At 49.4% G+C, this 10,558-nt stretch overlaps 1 long non-coding RNA gene across 1 annotated transcript in view; it reads left to right on the plus strand.

The window, feature by feature from the left end:
- Positions 1-6,512: 6,512 nt before the first annotated feature.
- Positions 6,513-10,558, plus strand: part of LOC309610184 — a 281,821-nt gene continuing 277,775 nt past the window's right edge. Inside the window, exon 1 of the long non-coding RNA XR_014233770.1 lies at positions 6,513-8,155. This is a non-coding gene — a long non-coding RNA (uncharacterized lncRNA). The remainder of the gene's footprint in view (positions 8,156-10,558) is intronic.

Genomic DNA, 10,558 nt, shown 5'->3' on the forward strand with positions numbered 1-10,558 from the left:
TGTTCTTAACGTGATCGCAACTGCCTGGGACGGAAACCTGATTCAAACCACCTGTGCAGGAAGAAGTTTACTGAAGGCCCCTGCCAGGACTCCCTGCCCCACTTCTTTGCTTCTTTTTGCCAACAACAGGTGTCTTCCCAGGGGGTGGACCTCCTGCCCCACAGCTGGGTCTGAGTAGAGAAATCCTAGAGAAGGACCTTGATTGGTCTGTTTTGCCACGTGCCCATCTTTGGACCAATGAGTGATGCCAAAGGGCTGGCACTCTCCAATTGGCCCAATTTGGGTCAGGTGCCTACCCCTTAGCCAATCACTCTGGTGAGGGAGGCGGAGTCAAGTGGGGAGTTGGTAACTCCCCTTAGGATGGAAAGGGTAGTGCAAGGTGGGCGCGGGGAGGGTTCCCAGGATAAAGGGCTAGCAGGCCTGTGACCACGGTGGGGTGGTGCTGGTGGTTAAAGCGAGCTGTGAGCTGGGTGCCACCCAATGGGAGTCACCACTGGATCCTAGAGCTAGAAAAGGCTCCATCCCTGACTTGCTTGGGCAAGGGGAGGATTGGAAGGTGCTCTGAGAACCTCAAAACACTGTGTGATTTTGTCCAAGGAGGAAGGGAGCCAGCCCCACACGAGCTGCACTGTGCATGTGGCAAGGGCCAGGCGCTCTGCCTGTGTGGAGAGATCGGATCAGAGATGTTGATCTGGGCTCTGCTTTCTCTTGTTTTCCCCTGTATTTTCCTCCTTCCCTTTCCCTGTGCTCACTGCCCAAGGGGAAGGGTGAGGCAGAGCAGAAAGCCAGCAGCCTGCCTGGGGTACGGGGAGGATTCCCAGCATAGACAGAGCTCCTTGAGGACACACGGAGGAGGAAAGTCTCCCAGCCCTGACTGGAGAGGTGAGGTGGACCCAGGGCTGGAGCAAGTGGGGAGCAGCTAAGGGAGAGTGTAGATCCTGGAGCCAAGGCATCTGTCCCCCAGCACTACTGCTGGCTAATAGGATGGCTTGTGTGAGTTAGAGGAAGGTGCCCCTCTGGAAGATGCCCCCACCTCTGCCCCATGCTGGGATCCAGGGCTTGGTGAGTGACCACACTGTGTGTCAAGCTGGGTTTCCACTCCCACCTCTGCTGGGTTCTTGCACAACGGGACAAGATGTCTCTAACTGCACCTGCTTCCTGAGTGGGCTACACTGCCGGAGAGCAGGGGCCTTCCTGGTGTATCTGGGCCACTGGGACCCAGGCAGTCTCCCCAGAGAAGCCTCTTGAACCCCATAGGGATGAAGAGAAAGCAGGGAGCTGCTCAGTTTCAGCCATCCTATGCTGATTTGTGAAGATGGGTGACCAGCAGAAACCTGTGAGGACCGGTGACCAAGGACCAGCCCCACCCGGTCCCTCCTCTGAAACTCCCTCCCTTCCTTCTTCCCTCCTTCCCTCTCCTTCCCCTCCCTCCCTTCCTTCCTTCTTTCCTTCCTCCCTTCCTCCCTTCCTTCCTTCCTCTCTTCTTTCAGATTGTTCAATCTTTGCCTATTGGGAGCTCTTTCAGTTGGCCTGTGTCCCCTTAATGTAGTGTGTGTGTGTATGTGTGTGTGTTTGAACCCTTCCTTAGTTTCTGGCACTGCAAGGTGCTCCAGGCTCATTTTGTATAATCCCTGCCCTAGTTCTAGAATCAGGCATTTCTCCAAGGAGACTGGGTTCCTTTTATTGGAGAATGGCATTAGAAACCAAGGTCTGGCTGCATAATATTCCATTGTATGGATATATACTTATCCATTCATCTATTTATGGATGTTTAGACTGTTTCCACTTTTTGGCTATTATGAATAATGCTGCTATGAACAGAACTTGTGTACAAATTTTCTACAAATGTGTGTACAAATTTTTGTGTGGGCGTATGTCTTCATTTCTCCTGGTGATATACCTAGAAGTGGAGGTCATACAACTCTATGTTTACCTTGTTGAGGAACCACCAGTTTTCCAAAGTGGCTGCATTATTTTATATAACCACCAGCAGTGCCTGAGCTTTCAGCTTCTCCACATTCAAACCAGTGCTTGTTATTGTCTGTCTTTTTGATTCTAGCCATGCTAGTGGGTGAGAAATGGCATTGACTTGTATTTCCCTAATAGCTAATGGTGTCAAGAGCATCTTTTCGCTTCTTTGGCCATTTGTGTATCTTCTTCAGAGAAATGTCCATTCAGACCCTATGCCCACTGTTAATTGGGTTGTCTTGATTACTGCTTTTTGGTGCCCCTTCAACTTGGGCCTGAGGAGGTAGCCTCTCTGGCTTCTTCCAGCCCCGACCTTGACTTTAAAGAAACGAATGGGGCGCAGTGGGCCTTGGTAAGAGGCCACCTCATCAATTCCCAGAGGTTTTGGTGACCAGGTGTGTGATGAGAATGTGGCAGCCGCAAGGATGAGGAGCCCTAACTCTGTGAAGCGGGGAGGGGTCTGGAGGGCACGCTTCGTCCGTAAAACTGTAGGAGTGGGGACCACTGGGGCATCTGTCCTTGAATAGCTGACACAAAACAGAGGCAGAACTTGCTCCCTTCTCTGGCACCCCGTCCCTCCATGCTCATAGGAGCCCTACTGGGCTCCTCCCCAGGCCACCCGCACCTGAATGAGATCCAGGACGTTTGTCCCCAAACTGGTTTGTCCCTGTTGAGTCTTTGCTATTGTAACCCCTGAAGTAATTGAATGTTATGTAAGCTGCTGAAACTTGAGGGCAAACAGAAAAATTGTGGAGGTTTCTGTGAAAATAAACTTGAATCCCGTGGAAAAGTTTGATATAGGTAAGTTGCTTAACAATCTTCTGCGGAATGGGGAAATCCCCTGGCGGCCCAGTGGTTAGGACTCTGCGCTGCCACTGCAGGGGGCACGGGTTCCATCCCTGGTCGGGGAACTAAAATCCCATGTGCTGCGCAGCGCAGCCAAAAAAAAAAAAAAAAAAATCTGCAAATGAGGTGAGTGAAATGACTGTTTAACATTGAGAAGAAATCATCAAAATCTAGATGGGCTCTGTACTTGGATGGCTTCTCAAGCCTCTGAAGGTTTGACCTCTACCTGGGAGCCAAGCCTGGAAGTCCCAGATGCTGCCTGATGGGGGTGGGTGAGGCCAAAAGCATGATCGTGTCTCCAGGCAGCAGCCCCAGCCTCTAGAAAGGTCTGGGGTCCTCATCGACAGATTCCAAGGGGATGTCCACTTACACCAGTTAAAGCAAACTGTTTAAGGCACGTGTGTGCCGGGACTTCCCTGGTGATCCAGTGGGTAAGACTCTGCGCTCCCAATGCAGGGGGCCTGGGTTCGATCCCTGGTCGGGGAACTAGATCCCACATGCACGCTGCACTAAGAGTGTGCATGCCGCAACTAAGAAGTTCGCATGCCACAACTAAGAGTCCACGTGCTTCAACAAAGAAGTCCACATGCCTGCAACTAAAAGATCCTGCATGCCACAACTAAAGATCCTGCATGCTGCAACTGAGACCCGGCGCGGCCAAAATAAATAAAAATAAATAAATAAATATTAAGGCACAAGTGTGCCTCTAAGTCCATGGGTTTCTTCACTAACTGACCATCCATGTCCCAGCTGGGGAGGACGAGACAGCTTGACCATATGACAGCACCCCGTGTGGGGAGATGGATGAGAGAGACCCAGTATCAGGGAGAGGAGGGAAGCGCAGCGAGGGCCGGGTTTCAGTGTCAGCTTGCCCACCACCTCCCTGGTCCCCCACTGCAGCCCTGTGTGGGATACGGGCAGAGAGTTCCCAGAGGCTGTGACTGAGGCCCACAGCAGCGCGGGAGCTGCCCACGGCTGGTTGGGGGACCGGCAATGCAGGGCTCTTTCATGCTTCTGGCTCTGGCCCCAGTACGGAGCATCATGGGAACAAACAGGCAAAAAGAACCGAGTCCAGAGAGAGCCCTGGGGTGGGTCCCTGAGGAGTCGGCCTCCAGGATTCAGTCTCAGTGCAGCTGGTTGGGCACAGGAAAGAACACAGGTCTGGTGTCCAACAGACCCGGGTTCAAGGCCCAGCCCCTCCACCCACTGGCTGTGTGACTTGCGCATGTGGCTAGGCTGGTGTCTGTTTCCCCATTTGCAGCGTGGAGATGATGACACACACGTCCTCCGTGTGACATACACCCCTTCTGTGGGTCTGTGCTCTCTCCTCCACAAGGGGGTACTTCTCAGGAACACGAGGGCCGGTGGCGAGTGCTTTGGAGACAGAACTGCTGCTCAGGCCCCTGACACTCCAGGGCTTTGCCATCCCAGCCCCTAAACCCAGCTGCTAGCCAAGGTGTGGGCTCCTGGCCCTGTGAGAAGGGGTCCAGGCTCTGGGACGCCAGGCGTGGGTATCGGAGTGGGGGGAGGCAGATTCCCACTCGGTCAAGAGGCTTTCACTGTCATGGTCACTTCCCCGCTCAGGGCCTCAGTTTCCTCATCTGCACAAAGGGATGACACCACCTACCAGGTGTCTGGGAGGCTCAGAAGAGCACACGCTCCATTTCCCAAACTCCAGCCATTCCAGGGCCTGCGAGAGGTTTGTTCCACTGAGCCCCACCTCTTCTGTTAAGTCTTTAAATGGATTCACTTTTTTCCTTAAAAAAGAAACTATGTCAGGGACTTCCCTGGTGGCACAGTGGTTAAGAATCTGCCTGCCAATGCAGTGGACACAGGTTCGAGCCCTGGTCCGGGAGGATCCCACATGCCCTGGAGCAGCTAAGCCCCTGCACAACTACTGAGCCTGTGCTCTAGAATCCGTGAGCCACAACTTCTGAGCCCGTGCACCTAGAGCCCATGCTCCGCAACAAGAGAAGCCACTGCAATGAGAAGCCCGCGCACCACAACAAAGAGTAGCCCCCACTTGCCCCAACTAGAGAAAGCCCGTGTGCAGCAACGAAGACCCAACACAGCCAAAAAAAAAAAAAAAAAAAAAAGAAACTGTGTCATCACAAGTAGAGAACAAGTATCACTTGCCAGAAATAGAAACCATAAAGATAAGCCCAGTGGAAATAGACTACATTTTAACTGCGTGCTGTGGCTGGCCAGAGGCCTGAGCGGGGCCTGCTCGCCTCTGGATATAAAGCGTGCTCAGCCCGAGTCACACAGGTGTCCTCACACTGAACCAAGCTTTCTCCTCTACCCAGACAGAAGGCTGGAAAGAGACTTGAAAAGGTAGGAGCTTTCTCTCCATGGAAGTCCACGTTAGTTAATGCCACATCCATGTAGCACTAAATGACCTAAGGACTCCCTGGCCCCAGCGGGACGTGCCCACACTCAGGGGAGCTGGGCAGGTCACCCCACAGGTGTGTCCTTCTGTGTAAACTAGGATCTGGCCGCTCTGGGTTCTTGGTCAGTTTCTTAGAGTCTGGTTAACAGAAAGTCAAGTCCCACAGTCCACTCCTGCTGGGAATGCCAGGGGCAGAGGACCCCACGGCAGCGCCCCTGAGGTCCTGTCCCGCAGAGCCCCTGTCCTGTCTGGACACACCTCTCTACCCACAAGGGGATCTTGTGCTGTTGGTGTACTCAGCACACTGCATGGAGGCCCCTGTGGGCCTGCCTTCAGGAGCTGCAGGAATGGGGGCTCAGGCCCAGAAACAGGTGGTGACAGAGAGGTAGATGGGGGCGGGCATCAAGAGGAGGGAAGGCCAGACTTCTCCCGTGAGCCTGTGAGCAGCCCCGTGAGGTCACAGCCATCTGTCTGGGCCCTCGGCTTTAGGACAAAGATGGAGAAGGAAAAGGAGGAGTTCTGGTGATGGAAGAGGCGAGGGGGCAGGGCCCGGGGCCTGGCTGGTCAGGTGAGAGGCCAGAGAAGTAGGGCCAGACCGCCCTTATCCTGATCTAGGCCGGATGTGTGATCTTGGTCAGCACAGGCCTGGCCTCTCACACTCAGGGCTCTGGAGGGTGAGCAAAAGATGCCCCCTGGTGGTCTGCCCGGGCCGCTGGGCAGGTGTTGGGGAGGAGCAGGTGAGCGGAAGCAGGAGGGAACAGTGCAGCCCAGAGGGGAGGCGTCCTAGGCCAGTCGGCGCACAGATCTCTCTGCAGAGCTCCCGCCGCAGCCTTGTTATCCAGCGCCCCCAGGTGGACAATATGAGAATGACTGAAAACCCTGAAAAAGGAGAGAGGAAACGGGCATTGCCCTCACTTCCCACGCAGAGCAGCGTCAGGCAACCCCATCTGAATCTGGCCTCCACCTCTTACCTGCTCCGGGGCCTCAGGCAGGCCACTGGAATTCTCAGTTTTGTCATTTGTAAAGTGGGGTTCAATCCCAGGAGGCCCTCAGCTAATTGGCAGTCCCTTCCTGCCCCTCACACCGTTTTTTATCACTGGTGTAGCCAAGTGGTGACAGGAGGACGGAGCCCCGCGGTGACCTTGCAGGTCTCAGAAAGTCTACAGAAGGCTGGAATACTAACATCCCTGCCACCACCCCCCTGAACAACCCTGGGTACGTTATTTTCCCTCCCTGGGCCTCAATCTCCTCCTCTGTAAAATGGGGTAAATGAGATGGTATATAAAACACTCAACACTGAGAAGACCTCGTCATCTTCCAGGTGGGACTATTCTGAGGATTTAATTACAATAAGTTAATTTAAAGCAAATGAGACAATGCATGCAAAATATATATATTTTTAAATATATATATTCCTAGGGCAGAGTCACCATAATAAATGCTCGTCCTGCTGGGGCTCTGAGACACCTCCAGGCTCAGCTGTTCCAGGTGGGGGTGGGCAGGCAGCGCCTGGCGGTGGCACCCAGAGCAGAAAGCAGAGTGGGCCAGCTCCTCCCCTGCCGCCTACCTCACGTCCCAGCCCAGAACCCCAGGGTCCTCCTCATGGGTCTCTGTGCCTCAGTATGCACACAGAGCCTGGGGCCCTGTCCAGATCACACAGCAAAGCCGGGGCAGAGACCTGGGATGACCAGGGTAGACTTGATATAAAGCCTGACGTTCTTCGTCTGAGCCCACATGCCCACCGGAACCTGCTCTCTCTGCCCCCTTTAGATCCTGCCTCTGCCTGGAGGGCAGCGGCCCATTCCTCCCTCTTTATCAAACCTGGTGGAAGGGAGGGAAACTTCTTTCTCTCTTACCCTCCTACTTGTGACCCGGGGCCTGCTCGATACCTCTCCACTCACCAAGGCTAGTCTCCTGTGTTAAGCTGTGTTCACAGGTGAGACATGGGCAGCTGCTGAGCTGGGCCACCTTCTCCTGCAGGAGAGCAGGGCCATGGGCACCGCGGAAGCTATACGGACTGTGCCAGCAAGGGGTGGGTAAGGCCTGGCAGGGGACCAGGGGTGCGGGTGTCCCAGGAGCTGCAAGGTCACAGGCATTCAGAGCAGGCAACATTGGGCTCAAAGAAAGAGACCCTAGCTCTGCCACCTGCCCCTTGTGTGACCCTGGGCAGGTGACCTGACCTCTGTGAGCCTTGTTTACTGAATTGTAGAGAATCCTATCTTTCACCAAATATATTGATTATGGGAGAAACACCAAATAAGCATCTCAGTAGATGCTAAGGTGGTATTTGATAAAGTCCAACATCCATTCTTAATTTTAGAAAATGACTTTATTGATATAGGAGCAGATTTTATGCTTTAACATGATAAAAATATGTAAATATATGACACTAAAAACCAGTATTCACTGGTGAAACAGTAGATGCATTTCCATTAACTTCTGGAATAAGGCAAGGACTTCCTGTCACCACTACCATTTAATGCTGTTCTGGGGGAGCTAACCCAGGCAATTAGGACACACAAATAAAATAGATTAAGTTTTGGAAATGCAGATACAAAATTTCACTGTTTTTAGATTATTACCCGGAAAAGCTAAGAGAATCAATTAGAAAAACTATTAGAAACTTCAAGGAGATTAGAAAAAATTAATATTTAAAAATCAAGTGAAACTACTCTGTGTGAGATTATAATGGTGGACACATGTCATTACACATTTGTCCAAACCCATGCAATGTACACCTAGAATGAACCCTAATGGACTTTGGGTGACAATGATGTGTCAATGTAGCTTCATCAATTGTAATAAATGCACCACTCTGCTGGGGAACATCGATATGGGAGAGGCTCTGCACGTGTGGGGCAGGGAGTATATGGGAAATCTCTGTACCTTTCCACTCAGTTTTGCTGTGAACCTAAAACTGCTCCAAAAAATAGTTTATTAAAAAAATCAATTGTCAAAAAGAACTTAAAAAAAGGAAAAAAAGAAAAAAAATCAATTGTCAAAAAGAACTTAAAAAAAGGAAAAAAAGAAAAAAAAATCAATTGTCTATTTATAAATATAGATATATAGTAATTGATTAGAATGTCTCTGAAGAAAAGACCTCATTCATCATGGCATTTAAGAAAAAATCCTTTAGCAAGGATTGTGTAAGTTCTATGTGAAGAAAGGGGTATAAAGACTTAAATAAAAAGACAGGCTTTAGGGACTTCCCTAGTGGTGCAGTGGTAAAGAATCCGCTTGCCAACACAGGGGACATGGGTTTGAGCCCTGGTCCGGGATCCGGGAAGACCCCACATAGCGCAGAGCGACTAAGCCCCTGTGCCACAACTACTGAGCCCACGCACCTAGAGCCCATGAGCTACAACTACTGAAGCCCGTGCTCTGCAACAAGAGAAGCCACCGCAATGAGAAGTCCGCGCACCGCAATGAGAACTTTTAGCCCCCGCTCGCCGCAACTAGGGAAAGCCCGCATGCGGCAACGAAGACCCAACACAGCCTAAATAAATAAATAAATAAATTTATTAAAAAATAAAAAGACAGGCTTTATTCTTGTATGAGAAACCCAACATCATTAAAATGTCTATTTTTTCTAAATTACTTAATCATTTAATAAAATTCGAACAGGATATTTAAAAATTAATCAAATGATTCATCTAGAAGAATAAATGTGTGAGAATAGCTGTAGGAAAATTCTGAAAAGGAAGAGTAATGAGGAAGGACTGACTCCATTGGCTATTAAAAGAGATAATGCTTGTTATTATAATTATCTAAGGTAATTGAGCATTTATTATATTCCAGGCCCTGTTCCAAGGGCTTTATAAAGACCACACCATTTGATCTTCATTACAACACTTGCAGGAGTAGGGATTAGGGTTTTAGGGGCTTAATACATGGACCCTTTTCCCCGGCCCAAGTTCAAACCCACTGAGAGGAGGACAAGGAAGTCAGGGATCGATATATCCTTCTTACTACTGATGGAAGCTGGGTTAGAGGCTGCAGTGTAGATGGTGGCAACAATGGGCTTTTTAAAGTAGAACTCAAGAGAATGAAAAGGCAAGTAACAGACTGTGAGAAAATACTTGAAAAACACATATCTGATAAAGAACTTGTATCCAAAATATACAAAGAACTCTTCTAATAAGAAACTCTTCAGCAATAAGAAAACCCAGTTTAAAACAGACAAAAGATCCAAACAGACACCTCACCAAAGAAGATATACAGATGGCACATAAGCACAGGAAAAGATGGCCAATATCATATATATTAAGCAATTGCAAATTAAAACAATAGTGAGATACCACTACAGACCTGTTAAAATCCAAATGGCTAAAACCAAAAAAACTGAAAAACAAACAAACAAACAAACAAAAAAACCCTCCAAATACCGACATGGAGGTGGAACAACAGGAACTCTCATTCATTGCTGGTGGAAATGCAAAACAGCCACTTTGGAAGACAGTTTGGTGGTTTCTCACAAAGCTAAACACGGCCTTACCATATGATCCAGCAATCACACTCCTAGGTATTTACCCAACTGACTTGAAAACTTATGTCCACACAAAAATGTGCACGTGGATGTTTATAGCAGTTTTATTCATAATTGCTCAAACCTGAAAGCAACAGTGATGTCCTTCCCTAGGTGAATGGATAGTGGAGTATATATCCATACGACGGAATATTATTCAGTGCTAAAAAGAAATGAGCTATCAAGCCACAAAAAGACACGGAGTAGCTTTAAATGCTATTGATTAGTTAAAGAGGCCAGTCTGGAAAGGCTATATACTATATGATTCCAACTATATGACATTCTGGAAAAGGCAAAACTATAGAGACAGTAAAAAGATCAACACCTGGGGTTCTGGGGGAGTGGGGAGAAGGATGAATAGGTGGATTTTGAAGGACGAACAGTGGATTTTCAGAGCAGTGAAATTATTCTGTGTGATACTGTAATGGTGGATCCGTGACATTTTACATTTGTCAAAGCTCATAGCACTGCGCAACACCAAGCACGGACTCTAATGTAAATGGTGGACTTTTGTAAATAATAGTGTATCAATATTAGTTCATCAATTTTAACAAATCTAATGCTCTGATGGTGACATAACGGGCCAGAGATCTAAGTGTTGGGAAAAAATCCCTTCCAGGTAAAAGAGTTCAGAACATCTCACCTCAGAATATGCTGCTTTGGAACACTGATTACTTTGAGCTAAATGTACTTGAGAAACAGAAGATGCAGGAGGGACTCTCTGCCCTCCCTTTTCTACCTAAAAGCAGGTCATACACTTCCCAAGAGAAAGGTGCCCTCCCTGCACCAGGAAGAGAACATTCTTATCACCAGAGACTGGGGGTCGATGC

This window comes from Balaenoptera borealis, assembly GCF_965194805.1.
Source record: "Balaenoptera borealis genome assembly, chromosome: 13".
Lineage (NCBI taxonomy): Eukaryota > Metazoa > Chordata > Mammalia > Artiodactyla > Balaenopteridae > Balaenoptera > Balaenoptera borealis.